Below are 16,009 nucleotides of genomic sequence, written 5' to 3' on the forward strand. Positions count from 1 at the left end.
ACCAAAATCACACATAGCACATAGCATAATACGTGTATAAAAATACAACTTAGCTCTTATTCACACCAGCGTATTCCACATCCGTGTTAGGCCTTATTCACACGAACGTGTGCATCTTGCAGTTCCGTGTGTCATCAGTGAATGGTGCGTGGCTGCGTGATTTTCACGCATATGCCATCCTTATGACATGCGGTTTTGATGTTTAGAAAAAGAAATGAAGGACGTGCTTTTATTTTTTCCTTCACTTATTTATCTACTGTTGCGCGAGTCACGTTCGACACACGGAAGTGCTTCCATGTGGTGCGCGTGATTTTCACGCACCTACTGACTTCAATGGGTGCGTGTTGCGCGAAAAACGGCCAAGTATAGGACATGTCGTGAGTTTTACGCAGCGGACACACGCTGCGTGAAAATCATGGACTGTCTGAACGGCCCCATTGACTAACATAGGTCCGTGTGACATATCATGGACGTTAAACGCGTTCGTGTGAATAAGGCCTTACGTGTGTTAAAACAACGGACATCACACGGACCTATGCAATTCAATGGGGCCATTCAGAATCAATACTAGGAGTAAGAAAGACAAAGTATTAGGACAAATCCCAATCAATGGAAACATTTTCATGTAGAACAGAGACCAGTCCCCAACATTGTATTTTATAGCTTTAGGTGTATTATATATTATCTCATTTTTATGCTTCTACAATGTGTCTCTTATCAGTGAGTTATTATAATGAGCTTTATTCTTATTATATCACAACAGTAACTATTATGGGGTTTCTGAGGGGGTTCATACAATTATTCACACAGAGACACTTTATTAGCAGTCCTGCCACCCCTCCCCCTACAATGCTGCAGATAAACATTGCGGACGTCAGAGTGACAGGCGGCATGGATAGGTCCGCTCCCGGCCGCCCGCTTTTATTACTTGTAGTAATGATAACAGTAAGGTAAGCAGTGTCTCCCCTGACTGCTAGCAAAGTTTGGGGTACATGTCTGGGATACATGGCACAAGTGCCCAGCGCTGAGACACCAAGTAGTAGAGATGACTCCTGAACCCTGTACCTTTCCTTCACCACGACATTACAATATACAATATTATATAGTACAAGTCCTCAGCAGTTACATGACATGGAATCAGTGGCTATTACAAGATGTTTGCCCATTTGGCCTAGGTATTTAACCGGTCAGGGGGCTTCTCCCATATGACTTTCTAACATAAATCAGGGGCGGACGTACTATATGTGAGAACTGTGCAGTTACATTGGGGCCCAGCAGGTCAGGGGGCCCTCTGCCACCCCGAAAGTAACTAGTAGCGTCCTAATGTCTATTAGATTGCATGTAAGGGTTTGGGCTAATGAATTTCTTGTAGGCAATAATGTGTGGCAAGTGCTCTTGGCAGGGTGACCGTGCCTTATATCCCCTAACACTGCTCCACCCCTAATCCCCAATTAACTTTACTGTACCCCTAGTCCCCTCAACCAATTACCTTAAATCTATCTTCAGGCCAAAACCGTTCCCTATTGTTCCCTTATGTGTCCCCCCTGGACTACATGGCACCGCCAGTCATATGGCCATCTTCATACTATACAAAGAAACCCATTACCTACACAATCCCTATCCCTATATATAATAACTAAAGATGGATATACCTCATATAGATGAAATATTACTTCAGAGAGTCCCCCTGGCAGCAGGCAGCCGATCCCAAGGTTTTCTGGAATGAAAAGTTAAAATTATGATGTGAGCTTAGTATGGGTCATCATATCAACAAATATATGTTCAGCCAATTGACAACATTGGGGAATTTGTTCCCGCAGCCTCTCATGTGTCTCTATAGGAACATTCTGGATGACATCACATTATAGAATTTCTATAGGTTGTTATTTTCTATAATACTTACATATATACGGTGGATCTTCTAGCATGTCGGCTGTCACTGGTGCCGCATATTCACATGTTTTATATGTCTGTAATATACATAATGGCTTTACTGCATATACATAAAATAACCCCATATCTATAATGTATAATAATATATTTACTGTCACACATGTCATTATCTATCACAGGGCGAGTGAGACATTGAACACATTTTGTAATGTAACGTAGACCCAGGGAACATAACTATAGGGGTGAAGAGGTTGTACAGGCCCTGGTGTCCATGACTGGCATAAGGGGGTCACAATCTGAACAAATCCCCAATGCCGCCATCACCTGGAGGAATCCTGATTTTACTTGTCGCCCCCTTGACTGCCCTAGACCACCATACAATGAAAAAACAATTCCCCTTTACTGCCTTAAACCACCAGTGAATTTACACTGAACCCTTTCACAGCCCTAGACCACCAGATAAATATAAAAAACTGTATAGAAACATGACCCTGTGGGATGGGGTGGGTGGGTGAGCCTACTTTACTTGTTGCCCAGGACCCCATCTTACATAAAGCCTGTTGTGTCTGTGGGAGTGCAGATTATATATGGTATATGATAGTTGGCAGGACCTGGTATAGATTTGGCACCAAGGCCCCGGAGCTTATAGTTATGTCTCTATATAAGCCTAAACTTAAGGGAAACTATAGAGAACTGTGGAGTTTCTGATTCTTCTCTCTTTTGTGGTGTCTCTGGACACATATAATGTGGGTACATGTAATGAATATTCTGGGCATGCACCGGGTTACCTGACAACATATAAGTTTGGGTGGCAGCTTAGTCTGGATGCCATAGTTGACCACACCGGGTTTCCCGGCTCTTGGTCTCTGTTCCTAATATATTACAGGTTTGTAGCTTGTCAGTAATAAGCGGTCACTACATTTTGTGTAGGACATTTTTTTCTATTCTTCCATCTACCACCCCCAGCATTGAAGTGAGGAATATTAGGAAGAGCAACCTTGTTTTCTGAGGGACAATGTGAGAAAACTGAAATTGGGCTCTTGGAGAAAATATCCATTATTGCTATAAACCATCCAGCCAGTAAATATGTGATATAACGTGTGTAGAGATAAAGAAATATTCGGCACTTACCTTGGACTCTCCTACTTTATATGCTGGGCATTAGTTGGGCGCTCTCCTTATTTTTGGAGCAGCCCTCCTACACCTGGACCCGAGGCCATCACAGAGCTCTTCATTGGGCTGTTACTTTTTTATTACTCCTGGAAATGTAAGAAGAAATTGACAACTGGGTGACGTTATTCTCTTTTCTCAATGGCCATGGTCTGATACTATACAATGAGTGCTGACAGTTTCATAATGTGTAGGGACACATCCTATAGACAAGAGATATTGTATCCCCCATATTCAAACATTCCCAGGCGGAATTATAGAGGAATGGAAAAATTCAGAGTGCTAAGAGGAGATGCTCCAGCATTATAATTTTATGGGAAATGCAATTATTTACTCGCCATAAGAACACACAAGTCCAGAACATATGACCAGTATTATATACATAGAAGAGATAAACCATCATCCCTGGGATTGGAGGTTAATTGTAATAAAATATTAGAATATAAGATTACACTTCATGGAAAATACAATTTGACAGTTATAGATTTAGACAGCAGTGGATTTGGTGTCACTATATAGCAGGTAATGGAGTTGGTCCTCTCCTCTTTGCGGCTGGGTGGTGACAACCTGTGCAGGACTCCGCTCTCCAGAGGAACTACATTGGCAGCAAGCAAAGCGGTGGAGAATTGTCCCAAAGGTCATGGGAAGGGAAATGGAGAGGTAAACAAACATCACGCCCGGCTCTCCTCAGTAGCTACATTGGGCCCCATAATGGAGGGCCCAGTTTGATCTTTGCTATGAGGACCCCAGTCTTCTATGTCCGGCTCTATATCCAGGAGTAAGATTATGTGACTGTTTGGTGAACTTCTTGGTGTCAGTAGAATAAGAGTGTTCATGATAACTATGACTGCCGCCACGTGTCAGGGATCTATCTGCCTATGTGACATGGAGGAATGGCTTCAGTCATACACAAAGGTGTCGTCTGTTTTCTGACCAGATAATTTGGGACGTGTGTGAGTAATATGCAGGAAAGGTAAATTACAGGAAAGAGAGATCAATACCTGAGCGTTGTATTCAGGACTCTGTCCCGGCAGCAGCAGTTCTGGGACTAATCAAGGGATCTGTTCAGACAAGATCTAAGAAAAAGATACAAAACCTCTGATCACAGGATAGATACAATAATAGTTGTCATGTTCCGTCACCGCCATCCTGTAAGAAACGTGTACAGTATGTTAGAGTTTTCCCATGATCGACATATTTGACGTAACCACAGGATATGTAATAAACGTCAGATAAATGCGGGTCCCATCTGTACACCAATCTCTAGAATGGGGCTCCCTAAACCCTGTTCTAGCATTTTGTGCTCACACTGACTCCCGGCCACTTACAGATTACATGGTCGGGAGTTACGGAAACAGCGTAGCTCGCTGAACTACGCTGTTGCTCTAACTCCCATAGTAGTGAATGGCAGCTACGGAAGCAGCATAGCATGCGAGCTACGCTGTTTGGGTAACTACTATTCAGTTCTATGGAGCTTTTCCCCTTCATAGTAGGAAATCAGCCGGAACACAAAAAGGTAGAACAGGGTTTAGGGGGCCCCAATCCAGAGTTGGTTCTCTCTGAGCTGCAATACCGAGCACAGCCACTACCAAATGCATGGAGCTTTCCTCGTAAACAATGAAGAGGACATGTGGCTGACCAGGGTGGTGCGGCCCCTTTACTCAGCTGATATCACATGGGGGTAGTAGGAGTCAGATCTCCACCGATCTGATATTTACTATTAATAATAAAGTTATGGAAAATCCCTTTAAAAGGTAAATAAGACATTTTATACAAAGGACAGAACATACATATAAAATTATCGAGGATCTGACGTCTCACCTGCCATGTCTGTCCTAGAAAATACTTGAGAATTCACATTTCCATTCACACATTACTGACTGCTGTAATTTTCAGGAAATAATAAATTTTAACTTTAATGGGGAAATAAATAACCTCGAAATCTGAATGTAAAATCCACATGTTCAGTTTTTACTTGTGTTCATAGAAACATTTTACTGGAACTTGAAAAAAAAACAAAAAAAAAACAACCCTGTCAATCACAGGGAAAAAAATCCTTCTACAATCAGATAGTTGTGGTGAGATGCTGGTTATAAATTGCTGCAGTAATGTCCAGTGTGAATCTGGTCTTATATCAGAATTCTAGAGCATAGATATTTAATGTATCCAGTAACATGTATAATTAATAACACGGATATTATAGCTGATAAATAATAAAATGCTGCATCTTACCTGTCAATCACACAGTCAATCACAGTCCTGGTCCAGATGTTATTCCCGAAAATTGGAGAAAAAGGCCAACAATCGTGATCTGTAGGAAACACACTGATCAAATATCAAGTGCAAAGTGAGTGGAATCCAGCTGCACATAGAACTTAGCTAGTAGTACTGTCTATGACATCTTCAGTGACATCATAAGTGGCTGCAGTATCGGTTACATCATCGGTTATCTCCTCCTGCCTGGATAGACTGTCTGTGTATACACTGGATATAGGCGTTACATGGGACTGCTGTTTTATAAGCATGGAAGATACATGCCCACTTGGTCAAAAGCTAAAAAAAAATGCCCAGTTGGGCATTTAGATTTATGCTAATAACTTTCTTAAATAGGTCATAACTTGGTCAAAATTGATCGTTTTTCTAAATAAAAAAACACTGCTGTGATCTACATGACAGCGCCGATCACATGTAGAAGACAGGCCACGTAGAATGCGGTGACACAGCCTCTTTAAGTCATTGAAAACCATTGAAAAAGTGAAATTAAAGTTTCTTGCCGCTGTGTATTTAATGCATTAAAAGTCAAGTTAAAGATCTCTACATCTGTACATAGAAGGGGACATATTGCAGAACAATTATATCATTAGTGTCACTTATATAAATTGGAATTATGTGTAAAACTGTCACTTCTGTCTGTAAAGTGGTCGTCTCGTCATTACAAGCTCATTTTGAAATAACGTTTTCTCTTTATTCCGGAGACGCTACAGACACTGACCAATAGGCGACTATCTTTGTAGACTGTGCGCCATTTATAATATTTATGTCTTCTCTTAAGCCCCCTCAGGCACAAGCCCCCGGTGAGACTTTTACCTCTGTAACCCCTATTATTAAGCCCTTGATGATTATACACCGTTCAGCCATAACATTAACCCCTTAAGCCCCCATGACATAACTGTGCACCATGGATTGTCTTACATAAGGCCACCATGATGTACAGTTACGTCATGGTGATTGTGCGGTCACAGGAGGTCATTTTAATTGAAAATGCCGCCACCGATATTGGGAATTATTAGGGATACAAAATCGGTGTAAATGGGTCTTAAAGGAGTATTCCCAGCTTACATATAAAGGACGTGTTCACACGGCTCATCTTCAGGCGTATGTCAGAGCGTAAAATGGTCGTGTTATGCTCCAAAATACACTTGAAATGCGCCTGCAAACTGCTTCCCATTAATATGAAATACACCGCGCAGCTCATATGAGGTGTATTTTTTTGCTGCTGAATTATTAAACACGTAAAAATACGCTTTATAAAAAAGAAGGGACACGTCCCTTTCGGAAGCATTTTAGAAGCTGATTTTTCTTTTTTCCCATGACACTTTAACCCCTTCCCCCTGCTTGCATTCTGGGCCCTAATGGCCAAGCCATTTTTTTAATTTTTCCATTGTCACATTCGAAGAGCTATAACTTTTTTATTTTTGCGTCAACATAGCTGTATAAGGTCTTGTTTTTTGCGGGGCGACTTGTAGTTTTTATTGGTAACATTTGAGAGTAGATGCGACTTTTTGATCACTTTTTATCACATTTTTTTTAAGTCAGGATTAACAGAAAACAGCAATTCTTCCATAGTTTTTTATTTTATTTTTTACGGCGTTCACTGTGCGGGTTAAATAATGTAATATATTTATAGTCGCGGTCGTTACGGACGTGGCGATACCAAATATGTGCAAATTTTTTGCTTTATTGTGGGTTTTTTTAATAGTAAAGCAGTTTGTAAGGGGAAAAAGTGGGTTTTTCATTTTTTTTTTTTTTCACATTTTTTTTTATTAACTTTATTCAACTTTTTTTTACTTTTATACTAGTCCCACTAGGGGACTTCACTATGCGATCCTCCGATCACTATTATAATACACTGCAATACTTTTGTATTGCAGTGTATTACTGCCTGTCCGTTTAAAATGGACAGGCATCTGTTAGGACATGCCTCTGGCATGACCTAGCAGGCATTCATTACAGGCAGACCTGGCAGGCTTTATTAGGCCCCCGGCTGCCATCGGAGACACAGACACTCGGCGATTTTATCGCCGGGTGTCAGTGGGATGAGTTGGAGCTCCCTCCCTCTCTCCAAAACCACTCAGATGCGATGCACGCTATTGAGCACCGCATCTGAAGGATTGAACGGGTGAGATCGATACTAATATCGATCTCACCCGGTCGAGCAGGGACGCCCCCAGCCCTTAGCGACCTCTGGCAGCTGAGAGCAGGGAGATTTGATAGCTCCCTGCTCTGTTTACTTTATTCTAAGGGTATGTTCACACGGCCTATTTACGGACGTAATTCGGGTGTTTTAGCCCCGAATTACGTCTGAAAATAGCGCCTCAATAGCGCTGACAAACATCTGCCCATTGAAAGCAATGGGCAGACGTTTGTCTGTTCACACGAGGCGTAATATACGCGCCGCTGTCAAATGACGGCGCGTAAATAGACGCCCGCGTCAAAGAAGTGACCTGTCACTTCTTTGGCCGTAATTGGAGCCGTTATTCATTGACTCCAATGAATAGCAGCGCCAATTACGTCCGTAATGGACGCGGCGTTCATGCGCCTGCACATGCCGTTACTGCTGAAATTACGGGGATGTTTTCAGGCTGAAACATCCCCATAATTTCAGCCGTTACGGACGCCCTCGTGTGAACATACCCTAATGCAGCGACGTGGAATGGCGGCGCTGTAGAATAAAGCCCATTAATGACCGCCATGAAAAGGCTTATCGGCGGTCATTAAGGGGTTAAAAAACTCTCAGAAAAAAACGCCTCAAAATACGCTCAATAAATGATTGGAATATCAGCTGTAAAAAACGTCCGGATTCAGAGTCTGTCTTCTTTTAATCTCAGCCTCGTATTTTCAGCCTAAACATCTGCGGTGTGAACCTGCCCTCACATGCACATTTCCTGCAGACCTTACCCAGTCATCGCTACTTGCTTCACCCTAAATTTGTTTTGGGGAGCAGGGGGTTTCCTTTCCCAAATCCCAGACAACCCTTTTTAGGCTGGATTCACACACAGCACTTTGCTGCGTTTTTATGCTTTTTGTTGTGGTGTTTTTAATGCAGTTTCTGTGGTGTTTTTTCTTGCTGTATTAAGTGCTGTAGATGTTACATTAAAGTCTGTAGTAAAATATCAAATGCATTACACACAACTGCGTTCTGGTTTGTGTCGTTTTTGAGGCAATTTTGTGATCAGTGGCATTTTTTTTCCACACGCTCTGGGTATAGCGTTTTTTTCAGGCGTTTTTTCTATAGATTCTATATAGGACTTCAAAAATGGCAGAAAACAAAGCACGTACAAAATTACACCACATAAACACGCCACTAAAAACGCCTTAAAAAAACGCTTGTTTCATTTTAATAACGCTGATGTTTTTAGAAGCGTTTCGGTGCAGTTTAAAATGACAGAAATTTTCTGTGTGTGAAGGAGGCCTTAAAGAGGCTCTGTCACCAGATTAAAAATGCCCTATCTCCTACATCATTTTATGGGCGCTGGAATTTAGTTAACAGCAGTGGTTTTTATTTTGAGAAACTATCTTTTTTCAGCAAAGTTATGACCTTTATTACAATTATGCAAATTAATGCCTAAGTGGGCGTTTTTTTACTTTTAACCGAGAGGGCGTATTACAATAGAGTGTATGACGCTGACCAATCAGCATCATACACTTCTCTTCATTACACCCAAGCTGGTTTCACTGAACAGCGTGATCTCGCGAGACCATGCTGTGACGTCACTTCCGCCCACAGATCCTTCATCCCTGCGTCTGAAGACTGAACATAGATCGTCTCCAGGCGTATGAGAAGTTACAGTCGTCGGATCTGCAGCAGCAGCAGCAGCAGCGGAGGAGGCAGCATCACACAGTGCAGGTAAACATATAGAACTCCCTAGAGGCGAAGGACCTGTGGGCGGAAGTGACGTCACAGCGTGGTCTCGTGAGATCACATTGTTCAGGGCATTTTTAATCTGGTGACAGAGACTCTTTAAGGTAACGCTGTGGGAAAGATATTGTAACCGAAAGAAATTGATACATAAATTTCCCTATGCATAGAACATATCCAAAGCCGCCCCTGTAGTTTTCTTCACCATAGTGTCCGTATCCCTCTCTATATGACTGGACACAATATTGTTCGCTGTGATGGCGACTTTCCTATGATGCACACGGATATTAAATTCTTACATGGTGTATGGTGACGAATAAAATAAAAAGATACAATATATCACTGCATGTAGAGTTTCATATTATATATACTGTAAGTGGGAGTGCGGTTTGCATCGTGTTATTCTTTAGGATTTGAACAATATTTTCCTATATGATCCATGAGAGGGTTGGGATCATTTCTGGGGATAGTAATTCTCTTGAATTCTAATCAAACTTGGTGTCACACAGAAGGATCCTTTCTTTTTGAGTCGTGTCTTGTCTTCTGCTCTCCATTTATCCTGGCACTGAGAAGGCCTCCCCTTTCCAAGGGAGACTAAATGTCAAGAAATCACTACTTGAGAAATTCCCCAGAGTGCAAGTTTATGGAATTGCTATACGATAAATTCCCCAAAGGCAGCTGGAGACCGTCTGGATGAAGTGTGCAGGTAAATTAGCTACCTCAAGTCCATCACCACTCTAAGGCTACTCTATGGTCTTCACCAGAGCCCACCTCAAGGCAGTTTGGATTTGGCTGCATAGAACCCAGGTTGTTTTTATGGAATACGGTGTTGGACAGGAGGTGCAATGCAGGCAATGCCAGAACGGAAACCAGACAGATAGAGGGTAAACAGCAAGCGGAGTTCACAACCAGGAAATACTAAAAGTCCAAATCCCAAAACAGAAGAATACCAGGACTTGCAGAGGTCAAAACCAGCCAAGAGCAGAATGTCCAAATTTGTGAGCAGAGGGAAAATCCAAAGACAAAGTCGAGGACCAGTTCAAAGAATCCAAACAGTCAAGGTGATACAGAAGCTTGATCAGAAACATGCAAACACATGAAATCACAAACAACAATGAGAAAACTGAACAGATTCGAAAACTCCACCCTTGGCCCTGATAGGACGCAGACAGAGAAATAAGATCGGCTCTGCATCAAAATCCAGGACCATCCAGAAGCTTGGATAGTAGTCATGACAACCTTAAAGTGACCGACGTTTCCTAAAATTAAATATTAAATAAATCACTTGCTCATAATTATTTTTTCTCCCATATGTCATGTAAATTGTCCAAATGTTTGATCCGTTTTCATGAAACATTAAAGATTTTGTTTTTGGAATCGTTATTAACATGTTTTTTATACTAATTTCTGTGTATTGTGGTTTGATTGCGACACATTCATAAGTTTTCAATTACATTTTTGTTTATTTTCTTTAGTATTTACAGTGTTTGGAAGAGGGTGGGGATAGTAGCCAATCAGATCATTGGACAGATCCAAGCAGCAGGAGAGGAGTGTGCTGATCTTGTGGGAGTCAGTGACCTGTTCATTCATCTGACTATCTAAAGTGGATATAAGTAGTTATCATCTTGAAAGACTAGACCACATATGACAGCATTTGATGTGGCTAAAAGGTTACGGCCAAGGTTTGACAGCAACACAGATGGGTGCGATTTGCGGTGTTACCATAAATCATGGGTGAGTAATGTTCTCTATCGAAATAAAGATCCAAGCAACCTTGTCAAATGCTCTTAGTTTTCCCGATATTCTCAATGTTCCTTGCAGGTGTCTCCTATTGAGAATCATTGACGTCACCTCGGAGTTTGCAGGTAACGCTTCTATTTAACTGTAATTTGCGGCCAACTCCGATTCTACTACTAATAATGCTGTAATAACCCAGCTCTTCTAGGCAGAGTACATCACATATTGTAAAACACATCAAGGCCACCAGATGTCGCTTTGCTGTCAGTTATCTACACGTTTTCTGCTAGCAGGTGATCGCAGAAAATGTCTTTAGTGTAAACCTCAATGTGGATGTTTAAAGTATTACTTACTGCATCAATGACCAATGTTGTTGATGAAACGACCCTCCGACACTTTAGTGAAAAGTCGTCTTCTAAAACGTTGTTATCTCAATGAAATAGCCAAATTGAATATGATAGAAGAAGATTTATAATAAGTCATAGAAAAACCATGGGTGGTCTTCTCAAAGATGTGGTCTTTTGGAGTTGTTTTGGTACAGTAGGGGTGACGTATTGCTGCTCAATGCAAATAACCCCTTCCCGACATTTTCCGGATGGATATGTCATGGTAAGCTAGTGCTTCCCGCATTTTGCCGTAGCCATACGACAAATGCATGGCATCGGCTCAGAAGCTGAGTCGGTGCCATCATCGCCGGATGTCAGCAGTATCTTACAGCTGACATTAGGCTGTAATGCAGGAAAACGAAAGAATAGAGGATCCAGCGCAGTTAGTTAAAATAGAACATTGTTCCAATTTTATTTGGAGTACTAAAACAAGATCAGTCCCGAGTGTAATACTTAGAGATAGATAGAAGGTGCCTACGCGTTTCAGACGCACACCACATCCTTCCTCATGGCTTTTTGTTAAATGACAGACTATCAGGGGGAGATTTATATCTGGTTACCTACAGGTGGTAATTAAACCTAGTAGCTGCAACTAGTTCAACAGGGTAATGCTATTGGATGAGCAAGGTAATGCTATCCAGCATATTAGTTTTTGAACACAAGAGGGCACACAACTTGCTTGAGCAATTTATGAATGGGAGCTATGTATCGTAATGGAGCTGTCCAGCAGAATGGTGCTGAACTGAAACGCTGGTAAAGTGTTATGTTGTTATTCTATAGTAGTTGTCATGTTTATCATATCATGGACACTGAACATGTCCAAAAATGATGGAAATACCAAATGTTCTAGTTGTAGTTTAATGAAATAATATTTCATTTGTAAGGCTGACATATATAAACCTCTTTAATGCTCACATCGAGAAATTAAAAATATGTATTATAGGCTAAAAAATACAATATTTCAAACAATTTAAAATAAATTCTGAACTGAGAAGATTACTATAATTAGGTGTTTGGGGCAGACATGAATATTATTTTCTTACCCATAAATGTTATAACAGGTGGAAATAATGTACATCGTACAGAATATTATGACCCGACAAATGCATGAAACCTATCAGCGCAGGAGGCCAAAATCTGGTGGGACCTGACTACCCTACGTAATTATATTACGAAACAGATGATCCCAAGAGGCTTACGCCTAAGAAAAAGCCCTACGTTTGTTTATTCTGAAGAGTTCAACACACAATGGAATTCTATACTATCTGAATGTTCCATAAAATTAATGGAATTAATAACCAGTCATGAGGAGGCCAAATTGACAGAATTGGATACAGATATTTTCTCACTGAAGGAACAAATGCATGCCTTTTCCAGCTCACCTGCTTTCATTTCATTGGAACAACGTACCTCTCTTTATTTGGAAAAACTAAATAAATCTATAGCTGAAACTAAAAAAAACAAGTTCCAAAGAGATCTTAGAGACTATTCAAATAAAGAAGTATATCAATGGAACAGAAGAGACAAACGACATAAAATTAAGCCTATTCTTAAAAACCGCAGACAAGAGAGGAGATTGAATACTAGTCTGAATAGAGTCAGTTTCAGCTCCTCTGAACCAGACTCTTTTGAGGGCATAAATGGAACCTCAGACAGCGATAACTCCAGGAATTCTTGTTCCCAAATATATCAACCAATTACCAAGGTCAAGAATTCAAAAAACGAGGAAGGAGGGGCGGCAGGGAACATAAATCAAAGGGATCAGGAACAAAACCGCCGTCTACGAAATCGCAAGAACCCTTATCCAGCATAAGTGTGATTAACCTCTCTTCAACTGAGTTAACTCCAGACCAAGTCAAAGTCCTTTCTTTGGGCCTTAATTTTGCCCCCAATCGTACGTTTGATACCTTTAACACGCTTTTGGATATCAACCGGTTTGTCAGAAACCTTACAGTTAAAAGGCATTTCTATAACCCACTATCAGTAATAACGGATAATGAAGAAATTAATCAACAAGAGCAGAATATCAATTCCCATGATCATAGATCACTGTCATTTGAAGAACACAGGACTATCCAATGTCTAGAAAGTTTGGACCCCCAACCTCCTGTACGGAACATCAGTCTCTCAACGGACTTTGTCACAAAAAAATCCGAGTTTCTACCCTTTTGGCATCTAGGACCGACTCCATGGATAGGTTCCAATGGGCAATAGAGAAAGATTTACAACAATTATCCGAGAAGTCCAAGCACTGCAAAAGGGACTATAACATCTCTAAAGCTCTTAGTAGGGCAAAACAATCATTGAAAAATAACAACGATATTGTGATTAAAATGTCGGATAAGGGGGGTAGCATTACCGTACTAGACAGTGAAATGTATATAAGTCAAATTTTAAAGTTGTTGGAAGACACAGACACATACAAAAAAATTAACATGTAATCTAACCACCATGTTTCAAAAGAAACTTGACAAACGTATAAGTGATGGGCTAAATAGTGGTGTACTGACAAAAAAACAATCAGAATATATTACTGTACAATGCCCTACTATCCCAATCATGCACGCATTACCCAAAACACATAAAGGTATAGTTCCTCCTCCCATGCGTCCCATAGTGTCAGGGATAGGTTCAATGACAGAAAAACTCTCGGAATGGTTAGATTCCCTGCTACAACCTTTAGCAGTAAAAACCCCGGGTCATTTACGTGATACAAGAGATGTATTATGCTCATTTGTAGATAAAAAGTGGAAAGATGAATTTACATGGTTGAGTTGTGACGTGACGTCGCTCTATACAAGTATTCCTCACCATATAGCTCAGAGGGCACTAGAACATCATCTACTCAGACACAGTGCCTATAGCTATGAATTACAATCATACTTGAGGTACTTACTTTTCTTATGACACACAATTTCTTTAAATTTGATGGTACATTCTATTTACAACTGACTGGAGTATCAATGGGAGCCAAGTTCTCCCCCTCTCTGGCAAATCTTGTGATGGCCTGGTGGGAAGAACTGTTTATCTTTTCTAGTGCTAATCCCTTTGGCAGATCCATCAATTGGTATTCAAGATACATTGATGACCTGCTATTTATATGGGAGGGTAATATATCAGACATCGCTAACTTTATATACTATCTGAATGACAACCAATTTAACTTAAAATTTACTCATTTGGTCCAAAAAAACACTATTCAGTTCTTAGATCTGAAACTCACAGGCCAATCAGGAGAAATAATTAACAATAAAACCTATCGCAAACCCATCTCAGGAAACACCATCCCGCATGCAACAAGCAGCCATCCCAAACAGACTATATCATCAATCCCTGTGGGTGAGATGTACCGGGCCAAAAGAAATTGTAGTGACGGTAGCAATTACCAAGTGGAACAACAACAAATAGAAAAGAGACTACGAAAAAGAGGGTACCCAGAATGGACCCTAAAAAGAGCATCCTCCATTGTAGAAAATAAACCTAGAAATCTACTCCTTGAACCAAAATGTAACAAAAATATCATCCGAAATATACCCACTCGGGTGTTACAGTGCAGTACTCAGTTCAATGCTATTAAGAAAATTGTTCAAAGAAACTTAGTCATCCTTATGGATGACGACATCTTGTCAGATATTCTGAAGGACGGTTGTCAAGTAGTACCCAGAAAAGCTCCCTCTTTAGGTGATGTTCTTTCTCCCTCTGTTCTTCCGCTAAATACTTTAAAACCTACTTGGCTTCATTATGCTGGTTTCTTTAGATGCGGCTCACATCCCTGTAACGTTTGCTCATATGCTAGACCAACAAAAACTTTCAGAGATTCAGATAATGTAAAGAATTTCACAATCCAAAATCACATCAATTGTAATAGTGAAGCACTAATTTACATTATAGAGTGCAACACATGCAATCTCATGTACATAGGATGTACCAGCCGTAAATTTAAAGTGAGAATATTGGAACATCTGGGTTATATTAAAAATCCAAACATTGCAAACATTTCCAATGTTGCAAGACATTTTATAACCCAACATAATAGATCCACTACAAGCTTTCAATGTTATGCCATAGAAAAAGTAAAATCACCAATTAGAGGGGGGAACATAAAACATAAAATCTTGTCACGGGAGGCCTACTGGATATTCACTCTAAAAACGAGAGTCCCCGATGGATTAAACTTCAGAAAAGAACTTATGTTCCACTTCTAATGGATACAAATAATACAGAATAAGCAACACAAATTTAGGAATGCTAAAACATTGGCTAGTAAAGTAATATCACAACCACAATGCCATCTAAATGATTATTTGTGTTCGTCGGGGCATATTGTTCTATACAATGTGCATCATTTCCTAATTATGAGTAAGGAACAAAAATAATAAACAAAAATATTACAGAATAATTAATAGCAAACTAGAAAATATTAAAAGTTTGGCTAATAAAGTAATACTATTACTATAGAGATATCTGTTTGGTTTTATGCATTTGTCGGGTCATACTATTCTGTACGATGTACATTATTTCCACCTGTTATAACATTTATGGGTAAGAAAATAATATTCATGTCTGCCCCAAACACCTAATTATAGTAATCTTCTCAGTTCAGAACTCATTTTAAATTGTTTGAAATATTGTATTTTTTAGCCTATTATACATATTTTTTATTTCTCGATGTGAGCATAAAAGA

At 40.2% G+C, this 16,009-nt stretch overlaps 1 long non-coding RNA gene across 1 annotated transcript in view; it reads right to left on the bottom strand.

Moving 5' to 3' along the window:
* The window catches only part of LOC142699094 (uncharacterized), an 89,491-nt gene that overhangs the window by 9,474 nt on the left and 64,008 nt on the right, over positions 1-16,009 (bottom strand). The window contains exons 2-6 of the long non-coding RNA XR_012865983.1: positions 5,296-5,374; positions 4,065-4,139; positions 3,025-3,152; positions 1,904-1,970; positions 1,653-1,717 (exon numbers count right to left, since the gene is read on the bottom strand). This is a non-coding gene — a long non-coding RNA (uncharacterized LOC142699094). The remainder of the gene's footprint in view (positions 1-1,652; positions 1,718-1,903; positions 1,971-3,024; positions 3,153-4,064; positions 4,140-5,295; positions 5,375-16,009) is intronic.

This window comes from Rhinoderma darwinii, unplaced genomic scaffold (genome assembly GCF_050947455.1).
Source record: "Rhinoderma darwinii isolate aRhiDar2 unplaced genomic scaffold, aRhiDar2.hap1 Scaffold_128, whole genome shotgun sequence".
Classification (NCBI taxonomy): Eukaryota; Metazoa; Chordata; class Amphibia; order Anura; family Rhinodermatidae; genus Rhinoderma; species Rhinoderma darwinii.